The 14,739-nt window shown below is 31.5% G+C and overlaps 2 protein-coding genes across 11 annotated transcripts in view; one reads left to right on the forward strand and one right to left on the reverse strand.

Annotated features, from left to right (window-relative positions):
• Positions 1-14,739, reverse strand: part of LOC141448130 (uncharacterized) — a 63,856-nt gene that overhangs the window by 47,617 nt on the left and 1,500 nt on the right. For 2 of the 10 annotated variants that reach the window (XM_074116244.1, XM_074116243.1), the window contains exons 1-2: positions 11,691-12,375; positions 10,576-10,745 (exon numbers count right to left, since the gene is read on the reverse strand). The gene's annotated coding sequence lies outside the window, so the exon portion shown is untranslated. Of the gene's footprint in view, positions 1-10,575; positions 10,746-11,690; positions 12,376-13,926; positions 14,245-14,487; positions 14,676-14,739 lie in introns of those variants that run through there. The other 8 variants (XR_012454858.1, XR_012454861.1, XR_012454855.1 and 5 more) reach the window with 8 other exon arrangements.
• The window catches only part of LOC141448110 (uncharacterized), a 62,984-nt gene that overhangs the window by 39,310 nt on the left and 8,935 nt on the right, over positions 1-14,739 (forward strand). The gene's annotated exons all lie outside the window — the stretch shown is intronic.

A 14,739-nucleotide genomic window follows, 5' to 3' on the forward strand; every position in this document is an offset into this window, starting at 1 on the left:
ATTGAATGAAAGTAAAAGAGCGCCATTTTATGTACTGGATAACTGTGCTTTTATTGGTGAGGGAGTGGCTTACGGTGTCATACGTCATCAGCTACAGTCCGCCCACTACACATATCCCGTCCGCCAATGAGATTAGCCAATCGTATCTGGTAATTATTTCTAGGAAAAATTCTATTTAATTTTTTTTTACTAATTTTTCCCCCATAGGTATTTGATATATTACCGAATAATGCAAAAAAAATTGATATCCTAAAAATGTCCAAAATAAACATGTTTTGAACATTATATTTCCGGTTTCATACTTCTAATGTAATGCAGAATCAAAAAAGTTAATGAAATATTTTCCTGAAGTAAAAGAAAGTAAAATCTAGATCATTGAATGAAAGTGAAAGAGCGCCATTTTATGTACTGGATAACTGTGCTTTTATTGGTGAGGGAGTGGCTTACGGTGTCATACGTCATCAGCTACAGTCCGCCCACTACACATATCCCGTCCGCCAATGAGATTAGCCAATCGTTTTTGGTAATTATTTCTAGGAAAAATACTATTTAATTTTTTTTTACTAATTTTTCCCCCATAGGTATTTGATATATTACCGAATAATGCAATAAAAATTGATATCCTAAAAATGTCCAAAATAAACATGTTTTGAACATTATATTTCCGGTTTCATACTTCTAAAGTAATGCAGAATCAAAAAAGTTAATGAAATATTTTCCTGAAGTAAAAGAAAGTAAAATCTAGATCATTGAATGAAAATGAAAGAGCACCATTTTATGTACTGGCTAACTGTGCTTTTATTGGTGAGGGAGTGGCTTACGGTGCCATACGTCATCAGCTACAGCCCGCCCACTTCACATATCCCGTCCGCCAATGAGATTAGCCAATCGTTTTTGGTAATTATTTCTAGGAAAAATACAATTTAATTTTTTTTTACTAATTTTTCCCCCATAGGTATTTGATATATTACCGAATAATGCAATAAAAATTGATATCCTAAAAATGTCCAAAATAAACATGTTTTGAACATTATATTTCCGGTTTCATACTTCTAATGTAATGCAGAATCAAAAAAGTTAATGAAATATTTTCCTGAAGTAAAAGAAAGTAAAATCTAGATCATTGAATGAAAGTGAAAGAGCGCCATTTTATGTACTGGATAACTGTGCTTTTATTGGTGAGGGAGTGGCTTACGGTGTCATACGTCATCAGCTACAGTCCGCCCACTACACATATCCCGTCCGCCAATGAGATTAGCCAATCGTTTTTGGTAATTATTTCTAGGAAAAATACTATTTAATTTTTTTTTACTAATTTTTCCCCCATAGGTATTTGATATATTACCGAATAATGCAATAAAAATTGATATCCTAAAAATGTCCAAAATAAACACGTTTTGTACATTATATTTCCGGTTTCATACTTCTAATGTAATGCAGAATCAAAAAAGTTAATGAAATATTTTCCTGAAGTAAAAGAAAGTAAAATCTAGATCATTGAATGAAAATGAAAGAGCACCATTTTATGTACTGGCTAACTGTGCTTTTATTGGTGAGGGAGTGGCTTACGGTGTCATACGTCATCAGCTATAGTCCGCCCACTACACATATCCCGTCCGCCAATGAGATTAGCCAATCGTTTTTGGTAATTATTTCTAGGAAAAATACTATTTAATTTTTTTTTACTAATTTTTCCCCCATAGGTATTTGATATATTACCGAATAATGCAATAAAAATTGATATCCTAAAAATGTCCAAAATAAACATGTTTTGAACATTATATTTCCGGTTTCATACTTCTAATGTAATGCAGAATCAAAAAAGTTAATGAAATATTTTCCTGAAGTAAAAGAAAGTAAAATCTAGATCATTGAATGAAAATGAAAGAGCACCATTTTATGTACTGGATAACTGTGCTTTTATTGGTGAGGGAGTGGCTTACGGTGCCATACATCATCAGCTACAGCCCGCCCACTTCACATATCCCGTCCGCCAATGAGATTAGCCAATCGTTTTTGGTAATTATTTCTAGGAAAAATACTATTTAATTTTTTTTTACTAATTTTTCCACCATAGGTATTTGATATATTACCGAATAATGCAATAAAAATTGATATCCTAAAAATGTCCAAAATAAACATGTTTTGAACATTATATTTCCGGTTTCATACTTCTAATGTAATGCAGAATCAAAAAAGTTAATGAAATATTTTCCTGAAGTAAAAGAAAGTAAAATCTAGATCATTGAATGAAAGTGAAAGAGCGCCATTTTATGTACTGGATAACTGTGCTTTTATTGGTGAGGGAGTGGCTTACGGTGTCATACGTCATCAGCTACAGTCCGCCCACTACACATATCCCGTCCGCCAATGAGATTAGCCAATCGTTTTTGGTAATTATTTCTAGGAAAAATTCTATTTAATTTTTTTTTACTAATTTTTCCCCCATAGGTATTTGATATATTACCGAATAATGCAAAAAAAATTGATATCCTAAAAATGTCCAAAATAAACATGTTTTGAACATTATATTTCCGGTTTCATACTTCTAATGTAATGCAGAATCAAAAAAGTTAATGAAATATTTTCCTGAAGTAAAAGAAAGTAAAATCTAGATCATTGAATGAAAGTGAAAGAGCGCCATTTTATGTACTGGATAACTGTGCTTTTATTGGTGAGCGAGTGGCTTACGGTGTCATACGTCATCAGCTACAGTCCGCCCACTACACATATCCCGTCCGCCAATGAGATTAGCCAATCGTTTTTGGTAATTATTTCTAGGAAAAATTCTATTTAATTTTTTTTTACTAATTTTTCCCCCATAGGTATTTGATATATTACCGAATAATGCAATAAAAATTGATATCCTAAAAATGTCCAAAATAAACATGTTTTGAACATTATATTTCCGGTTTCATACTTCTAATGTAATGCAGAATCAAAAAAGTTAATGAAATATTTTCCTGAAGTAAAAGAAAGTAAAATCTAGATCATTGAATGAAAGTGAAAGAGCGCCATTTTATGTACTGGATAACTGTGCTTTTATTGGTGAGGGAGTGGCTTACGGTGTCATACGTCATCAGCTACAGTCCGCCCACTACACATATCCCGTCCGCCAATGAGATTAGCCAATCGTTTTTGGTAATTATTTCTAGGAAAAATACTATTTAATTTTTTTTTACTAATTTTTCCCACATAGGTATTTGATATATTACCGAATAATGCAAAAAAAATTGATATCCTAAAAATGTCCAAAATAAACATGTTTTGAACATTATATTTCCGGTTTCATACTTCTAATGTAATGCAGAATCAAAAAAGTTAATGAAATATTTTCCTGAAGTAAAAGAAAGTAAAATCTAGATCATTGAATGAAAGTGAAAGAGCGCCATTTTATGTACTGGATAACTGTGCTTTTATTGGTGAGGGAGTGGCTTACGGTGTCATACGTCATCAGCTACAGTCCGCCCACTACACATATCCCGTCCGCCAATGAGATTAGCCAATCGTTTTTGGTAATTATTTCTAGGAAAAATTCTATTTAATTTTTTTTTACTAATTTTTCCCCCATAGGTATTTGATATATTACCGAATAATGCAATAAAAATTGATATCCTAAAAATGTCCAAAATAAACATGTTTTGAACATTATATTTCCGGTTTCATACTTCTAATGTAATGCAGAATCAAAAAAGTTAATGAAATATTTTCCTGAAGTAAAAGAAAGTAAAATCTAGATCATTGAATGAAAGTGAAAGAGCGCCATTTTATGTACTGGATAACTGTGCTTTTATTGGTGAGGGAGTGGCTTACGGTGTCATACGTCATCAGCTACAGTCCGCCCACTACACATATCCCGTCCGCCAATGAGATTAGCCAATCGTTTTTGGTAATTATTTCTAGGAAAAATACTATTTAATTTTTTTTTACTAATTTTTCCCCCATAGGTATTTGATATATTACCGAATAATGCAATAAAAATTGATATCCTAAAAATGTCCAAAATAAACATGTTTTGAACATTATATTTCCGGTTTCATACTTCTAAAGTAATGCAGAATCAAAAAAGTTAATGAAATATTTTCCTGAAGTAAAAGAAAGTAAAATCTAGATCATTGAATGAAAATGAAAGAGCACCATTTTATGTACTGGCTAACTGTGCTTTTATTGGTGAGGGAGTGGCTTACGGTGCCATACGTCATCAGCTACAGCCCGCCCACTTCACATATCCCGTCCGCCAATGAGATTAGCCAATCGTTTTTGGTAATTATTTCTAGGAAAAATACTATTTAATTTTTTTTTACTAATTTTTCCCCCATAGGTATTTGATATATTACCGAATAATGCAATAAAAATTGATATCCTAAAAATGTCCAAAATAAACATGTTTTGAACATTATATTTCCGGTTTCATACTTCTAATGTAATGCAGAATCAAAAAAGTTAATGAAATATTTTCCTGAAGTAAAAGAAAGTAAAATCTAGATCATTGAATGAAAGTGAAAGAGCGCCATTTTATGTACTGGATAACTGTGCTTTTATTGGTGAGGGAGTGGCTTACGGTGTCATACGTCATCAGCTACAGTCCGCCCACTACACATATCCCGTCCGCCAATGAGATTAGCCAATCGTTTTTGGTAATTATTTCTAGGAAAAATACTATTTAATTTTTTTTTACTAATTTTTCCCCTATAGGTATTTGATATATTACCGAATAATGCAATAAAAATTGATATCCTAAAAATGTCCAAAATAAACATGTTTTGTACATTATATTTCCGGTTTCATACTTCTAATGTAATGCAGAATCAAAAAAGTTAATGAAATATTTTCCTGAAGTAAAAGAAAGTAAAATCTAGATCATTGAATGAAAATGAAAGAGCACCATTTTATGCACTGGCTAACTGTGCTTTTATTGGTGAGGGAGTGGCTTACGGTGTCATACGTCATCAGCTATAGTCCGCCCACTACACATATCCCGTCCGCCAATGAGATTAGCCAATCGTTTTTGGTAATTATTTCTAGGAAAAATACTATTTAATTTTTTTTTACTAATTTTTCCCCCATAGGTATTTGATATATTACCGAATAATGCAATAAAAATTGATATCCTAAAAATGTCCAAAATAAACATGTTTTGAACATTATATTTCCGGTTTCATACTTCTAATGTAATGCAGAATCAAAAAAGTTAATGAAATATTTTCCTGAAGTAAAAGAAAGTAAAATCTAGATCATTGAATGAAAGTGAAAGAGCGCCATTTTATGTACTGGATAACTGTGCTTTTATTGGTGAGGGAGTGGCTTACGGTGTCATACGTCATCAGCTACAGTCCGCCCACTACACATATCCCGTCCGCCAATGAGATTAGCCAATCGTTTTTGGTAATTATTTCTAGGAAAAATACTATTTAATTTTTTTTTACTAATTTTTCCCCCATAGGTATTTGATATATTACCGAATAATGCAATAAAAATTGATATCCTAAAAATGTCCAAAATAAACATGTTTTGAACATTACATTTCCGGTTTCATACTTCTAATGTAATGCAGAATCATAAAAGTTAATGAAATATTTTCCTGAAGTAAAAGAAAGTAAAATCTAGATCATTGAATGAAAGTGAAAGAGCGCCATTTTATGTACTGGATAACTGTGCTTTTATTGGTGAGGGAGTGGCTTACGGTGTCATACGTCATCAGCTACAGTCCGCCCACTACACATATCCCGTCCGCCAATGAGATTAGCCAATCGTTTTTGGTAATTATTTCTAGGAAAAATACTATTTAATTTTTTTTTACTAATTTTTCCCCCATAGGTATTTGATATATTACCGAATAATGCAATAAAAATTGATATCCAAAAAATGTCCAAAATAAACATGTTTTGAACATTATATTTCCGGTTTCATACTTCTAATGTAATGCAGAATCAAAAAAGTTAATGAAATATTTTCCTGAAGTAAAAGAAAGTAAAATCTAGATCATTGAATGAAAGTGAAAGAGCGCCATTTTATGTACTGGATAACTGTGCTTTTATTGGTGAGGGAGTGGCTTACGGTGTCATACGTCATCAGCTACAGTCCGCCCACTACACATATCCCGTCCGCCAATGAGATTAGCCAATCGTTTTTGGTAATTATTTCTAGGAAAAATACTATTTAATTTTTTTTTACTAATTTTTCCCCCATAGGTATTTGATATATTACCGAATAATGCAATAAAAATTGATATCCTAAAAATGTCCAAAATAAACATGTTTTGAACATTATATTTCCGGTTTCATACTTCTAATGTAATGCAGAATCAAAAAAGTTAATGAAATATTTTCCTGAAGTAAAAGAAAGTAAAATCTAGATCATTGAATGAAAGTGAAAGAGCGCCATTTTATGTACTGGATAACTGTGCTTTTATTGGTGAGGGAGTGGCTTACGGTGTCATACGTCATCAGCTACAGTCCGCCCACTACACATATCCCGTCCGCCAATGAGATTAGCCAATCGTTTTTGGTAATTATTTCTAGGAAAAATACTATTTAATTTTTTTTTACTAATTTTTCCACCATAGGTATTTGATATATTACCGAATAATGCAATAAAAATTGATATCCTAAAAATGTCCAAAATAAACATGTTTTGAACATTATATTTCCGGTTTCATACTTCTAATGTAATGCAGAATCAAAAAAGTTAATGAAATATTTTCCTGAAGTAAAAGAAAGTAAAATCTAGATCATTGAATGAAAATGAAAGAGCACCATTTTATGTACTGGCTAACTGTGCTTTTATTGGTGAGGGAGTGGCTTACGGTGCCATACGTCATCAGCTACAGCCCGCCCACTTCACATATCCCGTCCGCCAATGAGATTAGCCAATCGTTTTTGGTAATTATTTCTAGGAAAAATACTATTTAATTTTTTTTTACTAATTTTTCCCCCATAGGTATTTGATATATTACCGAATAATGCAATAAAAATTGATATCCAAAAAATGTCCAAAATAAACATGTTTTAAACATTATATTTCCGGTTTCATACTTCTAATGTAATGCAGAATCAAAAAAGTTAATGAAATATTTTCCTGAAGTAAAAGAAAGTAAAATCTAGATCATTGAATGAAAGTGAAAGAGCGCCATTTTATGTACTGGATAACTGTGCTTTTATTGGTGAGGGAGTGGCTTACGGTGTCATACGTCATCAGCTACAGTCCGCCCACTACACATATCCCGTCCGCCAATGAGATTAGCCAATCGTTTTTGGTAATTATTTCTAGGAAAAATACTATTTAATTTTTTTTTACTAATTTTTCCCCCATAGGTATTTGATATATTACCGAATAATGCAATAAAAATTGATATCCTAAAAATGTCCAAAATAAACATGTTTTGAACATTATATTTCCGGTTTCATACTTCTAATGTAATGCAGAATCAAAAAAGTTAATGAAATATTTTCCTGAAGTAAAAGAAAGTAAAATCTAGATCATTGAATGAAAATGAAAGAGCACCATTTTATGTACTGGATAACTGTGCTTTTATTGGTGAGGGAGTGGCTTACGGTGTCATACGTCATCAGCTACAGTCCGCCCACTACACATATCCCGTCCGCCAATGAGATTAGCCAATCGTTTTTGGTAATTATTTCTAGGAAAAATACTATTTAATTTTTTTTTACTAATTTTTCCCCCATAGGTATTTGATATATTACCGAATAATGCAATAAAAATTGATATCCTAAAAATGTCCAAAATAAACATATTTAGAACATTATATTTCCGGTTTCATACTTCTAATGTAATGCAGAATCAAAAAAGTTAATGAAATATTTTCCTGAAGTAAAAGAAAGTAAAATCTAGATCATTGAATGAAAGTGAAAGAGCGCCATTTTATGTACTGGATAACTGTGCTTTTATTGGTGAGGGAGTGGCTTACGGTGTCATACGTCATCAGCTACAGTCCGCCCACTACACATATCCCGTCCGCCAATGAGATTAGCCAATCGTTTTTGGTAATTATTTCTAGGAAAAATACTATTTAATTTTTTTTTACTAATTTTTCCCCCATAGGTATTTGATATATTACCGAATAATGCAATAAAAATTGATATCCTAAAAATGTCCAAAATAAACATGTTTTGAACATTATATTTCCGGTTTCATACTTCTAATGTAATGCAGAATCAAAAAAGTTAATGAAATATTTTCCTGAAGTAAAAGAAAGTAAAATCTAGATCATTGAATGAAAGTGAAAGAGCGCCATTTTATGTACTGGATAACTGTGCTTTTATTGGTGAGGGAGTGGCTTACGGTGTCATACGTCATCAGCTACAGTCCGCCCACTACACATATCCCGTCCGCCAATGAGATTAGCCAATCGTTTTTGGTAATTATTTCTAGGAAAAATACTATTTAATTTTTTTTTACTAATTTTTCCCCCATAGGTATTTGATATATTACCGAATAATGCAATAAAAATTGATATCCTAAAAATGTCCAAAATAAACATGTTTTGAACATTATATTTCCGGTTTCATACTTCTAATGTAATGCAGAATCAAAAAAGTTAATGAAATATTTTCCTGAAGTAAAAGAAAGTAAAATCTAGATCATTGAATGAAAATGAAAGAGCACCATTTTATGTACTGGATAACTGTGCTTTTATTGGTGAGGGAGTGGCTTACGGTGTCATACGTCATCAGCTACAGTCCGCCCACTACACATATCCCGTCCGCCAATGAGATTAGCCAATCGTTTTTGGTAATTATTTCTAGGAAAAATACTATTTAATTTTTTTTTACTAATTTTTCCCCCATAGGTATTTGATATATTACCGAATAATGCAATAAAAATTGATATCCTAAAAATGTCCAAAATAAACATATTTAGAACATTATATTTCCGGTTTCATACTTCTAATGTAATGCAGAATCAAAAAAGTTAATGAAATATTTTCCTGAAGTAAAAGAAAGTAAAATCTAGATCATTGAATGAAAGTGAAAGAGCGCCATTTTATGTACTGGATAACTGTGCTTTTATTGGTGAGGGAGTGGCTTACGGTGTCATACGTCATCAGCTACAGTCCGCCCACTACACATATCCCGTCCGCCAATGAGATTAGCCAATCGTTTTTGGTAATTATTTCTAGGAAAAATACTATTTAATTTTTTTTTACTAATTTTTCCCCCATAGGTATTTGATATATTACCGAATAATGCAATAAAAATTGATATCCTAAAAATGTCCAAAATAAACATGTTTTGAACATTATATTTCCGGTTTCATACTTCTAATGTAATGCAGAATCAAAAAAGTTAATGAAATATTTTCCTGAAGTAAAAGAAAGTAAAATCTAGATCATTGAATGAAAGTGAAAGAGCGCCATTTTATGTACTGGATAACTGTGCTTTTATTGGTGAGTGAGTGGCTTACGGAGTAATAAAATTATATTTGTTTATAGTTTTTAAAGATTGAATTAATTAATCCAAATGAAAAAAAAAATATATTGTCAGTTTTGCCATTTTTTCAACATCTGAGGTCACTGGCGCCCGGTGCTTTTTTTTCAGTGCACTGCCAGCCTCTAGACAGTGTTCTTTTGTTACAGACAACACTGTCCATCACTGGACAGTGACCTGTAAAAAGCTCCTAGGTAGAGTAAAAAATCTAAGGGTCAGCAGCTGGATTCGAATATTAGGATACGCAAACGGCATAGCTAATTTTTCTAACTCTTTTTTTGCCAAGTTTTTGATCTGTGTACTAGGTCATCTTCTGGGTTATGCTTGTAGACAATTATTAGTACTTTTTACATTTTTGACATCAAAGGTTGGTGTGCCTTCAGGTTCTAATTGTTTAGATACTGAAAACTGTCGATAAGCGTAAGCCCTGAAGATGACCTACTTCCTAGATCGAAAGCATTGAAAAAAATGATTAAAATATTATGATTTAAATGGGAAATAATTTTTCCTCCTGTTATAAGTGTCCACTCCATTAATAGTTACAAAAATCTTGAGCATAATCTTAATAAAGACTTGAGCAAAGATTGATAAAATTCCTTCATAACTGAATTTCTACAAAACTTTATTTGAATTAATAAAATGTGACTCATAGACATAGATCAACCATGTGACAAATTTTCTAAAACACCATGCCAACACTAGACATGTTCCCTTTAATGTTTTCATTTTAAATTGTGTAGCTGCGAAATTCCAGCGATTTCTCTTCATCAAACCTCATTTTGATTTTAGAGACGGTTGCAAGACATTTGTGATTATACTGAGCTATTAAAGATTCACCGACGAAAAAAAAAAAATCGAAAGGATTTCGTAGGCTAAGGACGTTATTGAAACGACTCACCTTGACGCTTATGGGTTACCAAATACCTCTGCCGCAATTTCAAATATTATTGCATTTCATGGTGTTAACGTCACCACTGCGAAAAACTTTTTTATGTTTCGATGAGAATAAGATTAACAATAATAATTTTTTAAAGTATTCGCACTTTACATTTCCCAAGGTCATATTTAAGGTATAAACAACAAACAAATAATAAGAAATGACCCTGAGCAAAAAAAAATTATTTTTTACCTTGGCCGACGTATTCACATTTGATGAAGGGCAAAAGTTCAAGCAGAAACGTGAGAGCAGCTCTTCCCTCCTCTTGGCGAAATTTATAAGGAAGTAGAGAAAGTATTACTGCCAGTGTACGATGTACTTTTGTTGAGATAGTGTACATCATTACTCAGAAGGAAATATGCCTATAAAGATATTTTAACAAATTATTGTATGAAATCAATCAGTATACTGAGTTAAAAAATTATTCGTTACCAGTATCTAAACAAATATAGCTAACATATCTCTTATCTACAAACAACATTTAGAGCGTTTTCGTTGTATTATATAGAAATAAATCATTTAGCAAAGCAAATAACCTTGCTTACATAAAAACCTATTTAATTTTCGACAAACAGGTCTTTAAGATTTGACCAAATTATTCCTTGCAACAAGCACAAATTCTGCCAGAAAATCCACTAAAAATATTTCAAATAAAAGTGATAAGAACTGAAAAAAGATCTCTTCGATAAAGTTGAAAGATGTGAGCTAAATCTTAGAAAAAAGTCACAATTAGGTATACAACCTTTTTAATAATATTCATGGCGTTCACATACAATTATCACATAATGTGCTAAAATCATTTGCGTTCGTGATCAGGTAATTTAAAGCTAGAAATTTCTGATAAAACTCAATTTCGATAACATACTTGACACTTTTTGCAAAACTTCTTCTGACTAAGAACAAAGTCATAAAAGAAAACAAAAAAACAGTGACAAACTAAATTCCACGGTCACCATCCAACGTTATCTTTATTTTATTTGATGTTTATCTAAGGATTTTTGATTTTTCTTAACTTTTTCCGACAATTAGTCACTGGAACCGCAATGCAAATTCACTAGCACGATTACAAGAAACCAATAAAAAAGAGGAGGAAATTAAATAAATGTATTAAAAATTTGTCAATTAGCTCAACATCCTACCAGATGATATGTTCAAATCTTTCGACACATTGCCCACATTAGTGAACATTTTCCACGTAATCATGTCAATCAAAACTACTAATAAGAAATAGCATAGAGCCAGTTTTATATATACATATTTCAAAATATCTGCCTTTAATCTTATACCTTTAAATATCTTATATCTACCTTTAAATCTTAGAAGGAGAACATTTTATTTCATCAAGTATTCTTGTAAGTACTTCTTGTAGTTAGTTTCATGTTCGGGACTCAAGTTCCTATAATATCACTTTTAGATTAACATAAAACCGAATGAGTAGCTTTACCACAGAATTTCAATCACTATATAAAATTTTTGTTATTAGCGAAAATGAAACGAAATTCAAAAATTGACCATTTATTGGTACTTATCTTGCCCTGGCCTTAGCAAAATACAGTGCTTTACTGCCTCTGCCTACCTAATGAATTATTCATATGTATATAACTATCAGTACTACCAATCGGATTATTGATAACAGACTATTAACCTTTAGATTTGTTGCCCCCTTCAATTCAATTTTTGAATTGTCATGACTACAAATATGTTAAACAGTGAATCTTTAGATTTATTTTACTGTTTTTTAGAAGCAGAAATGTTATCACGTTCTTAAAAGTCAGTCCTCGAGGTATCCATAACCTAGATTGTACTTTCAAAAAAAAATCAGTTTCACTTTACTATTCGTGATCTGTAGCATTGTTTTAAAATGATGTGGTGTAGAGTTTATCTTGAACATGACATTAAAACCAGTCAGGAAAGCTTTGTACGTTTTTTTTTTTGTGTGACTGTATTCTGAAAAAAGTAAATATAGTAAAATTACTTAATGGCAAATAATCATTTTGTTCAGTTGATTTAATGTCGTTAGTGTAAACAATAATAAGTATTAGTGCAATAACTTTAAAAAAAAAAATCAATGAGGTCAGTTTTGAGAAGATTTTAAAATAACTCCAGATATGGTTCGCTCTTAGCTTATTAACTCTTTGTGGCTAATAATTGAATTTGTATTTGTAACCGGGACGCTGATTCTGTACTAAACTACGTCACCATTGCTAGTTTTTTGAGTGTCCATAGCACTACAATGGAAAATCACTGTTTTACTTCTATTCACGGAATAAGTACATTTTTACCATTTATAGCATAAATTTTTTTTACACTTTGCGGCTAAGGATCTCTTTATTAAATCCTTAAGAAGGAAATTTCGGAGTTCGCAGATTAGATCTACTTTATATTCTATACTTCAGTACTTGCAATCGGATAAATTTTTTAGCAACAATCTCACAAGTTAATATGATTTTTTTATAGACTATTAATAGCTGTAATTCCAAATAAATCTGAATACCTGTGTCATCAATACTACACGTTATTCTTTATTAGAATTTCAGAAATTTACGCCACAATCCATTTTATAACTCAACATAGCAAATTCACCGCAATATTGCAATTACAGACAAGGGCAGAAAATAAAATAATTAGGTGTAAGGTGTAACTAAACAATTACTTCGTCTACTTCAATTCCAATGAATTTTGAAATAAGAAACAGTAACTGCAGTCCATACATTTATGAATGATTGTTCTTTTTATGAATGGTAGAATGGGGCAACAAGTTTTATGCAAGAAGTAGCGCTTCGTTTATTGATTTAGGAAGCTTTAGGAACAGACCTGATTTATATCGTCATTTAGAAAAGCAGCCAACCATGCTAAAATATGCATTACTACATCGACTAATAACAGTTCGTGCACTGTGTACGATCTATTTTACATTTTGTTTAAAATTGTGTTAAAACAGCTATAAAGTTTCTTTTATGTAATTAATTATCTATCTTAATCAAATTTTTACTTGAAACTAGGAATTTTCATTCAAAAAAGAGTTAACGTTCGTAATAAACGTTCACATAATAAAAATGTTAAAAAAAATATCAGAACTGGCCCAAAATAATTATTTCTAAGTAAACGTTGCAAAAGTTTTAGCCTACAATAAGAATATTTATCCATATTTATCAAATCAGCAGTAACTTACACCCTAAGTTACGTGAAACTTAACATCCACAAAAGTAATCTTGTAGTTTACTTTTTTCTGAAAAACCAGTAAAAAAAAAAATAAGTGAAGTAATGCCATTTTTTAGGCAGGCTTTACGTCCAATTACCAAATTATAGTAGCCGAGGACGGAGGTTTCGAGTAAACATAATTTTCTATTACATTCTCAATTTTAACCATTAAATAAAATCGCAAGGCCTAGAGACCAGTAGTAATCGAACGCAGTACCACAATATATCGTAGCTTTGCGGGGCCTCGCCTTCAACCACTCGGATACTCTTATGAAACCCAGTAATGTGGTACATTAACTGGAGTCGTAAGATTATTAACCGTGATTGTAAATTGCAAATTACCATTAATAAAAATTCCATGCAATAGTCTAGTCCAAAACCATCCACAATACAACCACGGATATCATTGATCAAATCTCACAACCTTGGATGCTGGAGTAATACAATATTTTGTCTTTCACTTTACAAGGGCCGAAAAGAAATTATTTACAACAGAATTTGTGTAAAACGGAAGCTAAGTTGTTTCTCCAAGAGGTCCATCAGCAAAATTACCAAATCGGGAGTTAAGTGAGCCATTCATTTCTTGTGCAAATGGTTGAAATCTTCTTTAAAATAAAAGTTATCTCCGTTGTTTGTTCTCTACACAATGGTCCATTCATCCTACGAACAAAACGATTTCTTTACGACCTTCAAAATATTTTTTATTTTGCTAAATATAATTTAAAAGCATTCAACTTTACTCATTATAACTACTAATTAAGTTTTAAGTTTAAATGAGAATAACAACTATACATTAAAAATATCGATTAACTATATAGATTAAATTATCGATTTAACCAATAAATGACAAAATTATTCAATATACTAAAATTTTCGATCGTTTGGTAATGTTTGAATACATACACATCACTAAAGCAATTAATTGCGCAAAAATTCTGATCAACCAGCACTTGACTGCCTTTAAATTTTCACCTCGTAGCTGTTTTCTTCTTCTACAGTGGCTAGGCGATGTCCAATGAAGGACAGCGTGACCAGAGAACACAGAGGTCGGAAGAGCCCTGAAAAAACCTTCGATGTTGATAATCCTTAAACTAAAATAAATAAAAAAAACTGGTATGAACATTCACGGGACTTTTTCTAACAACAATGCTATTA

Source organism: Rhodnius prolixus, unplaced genomic scaffold (genome assembly GCF_049639745.1).
Source record: "Rhodnius prolixus isolate KJV_2025 unplaced genomic scaffold, Rpr scaffold_13, whole genome shotgun sequence".
Lineage (NCBI taxonomy): Eukaryota > Metazoa > Arthropoda > Insecta > Hemiptera > Reduviidae > Rhodnius > Rhodnius prolixus.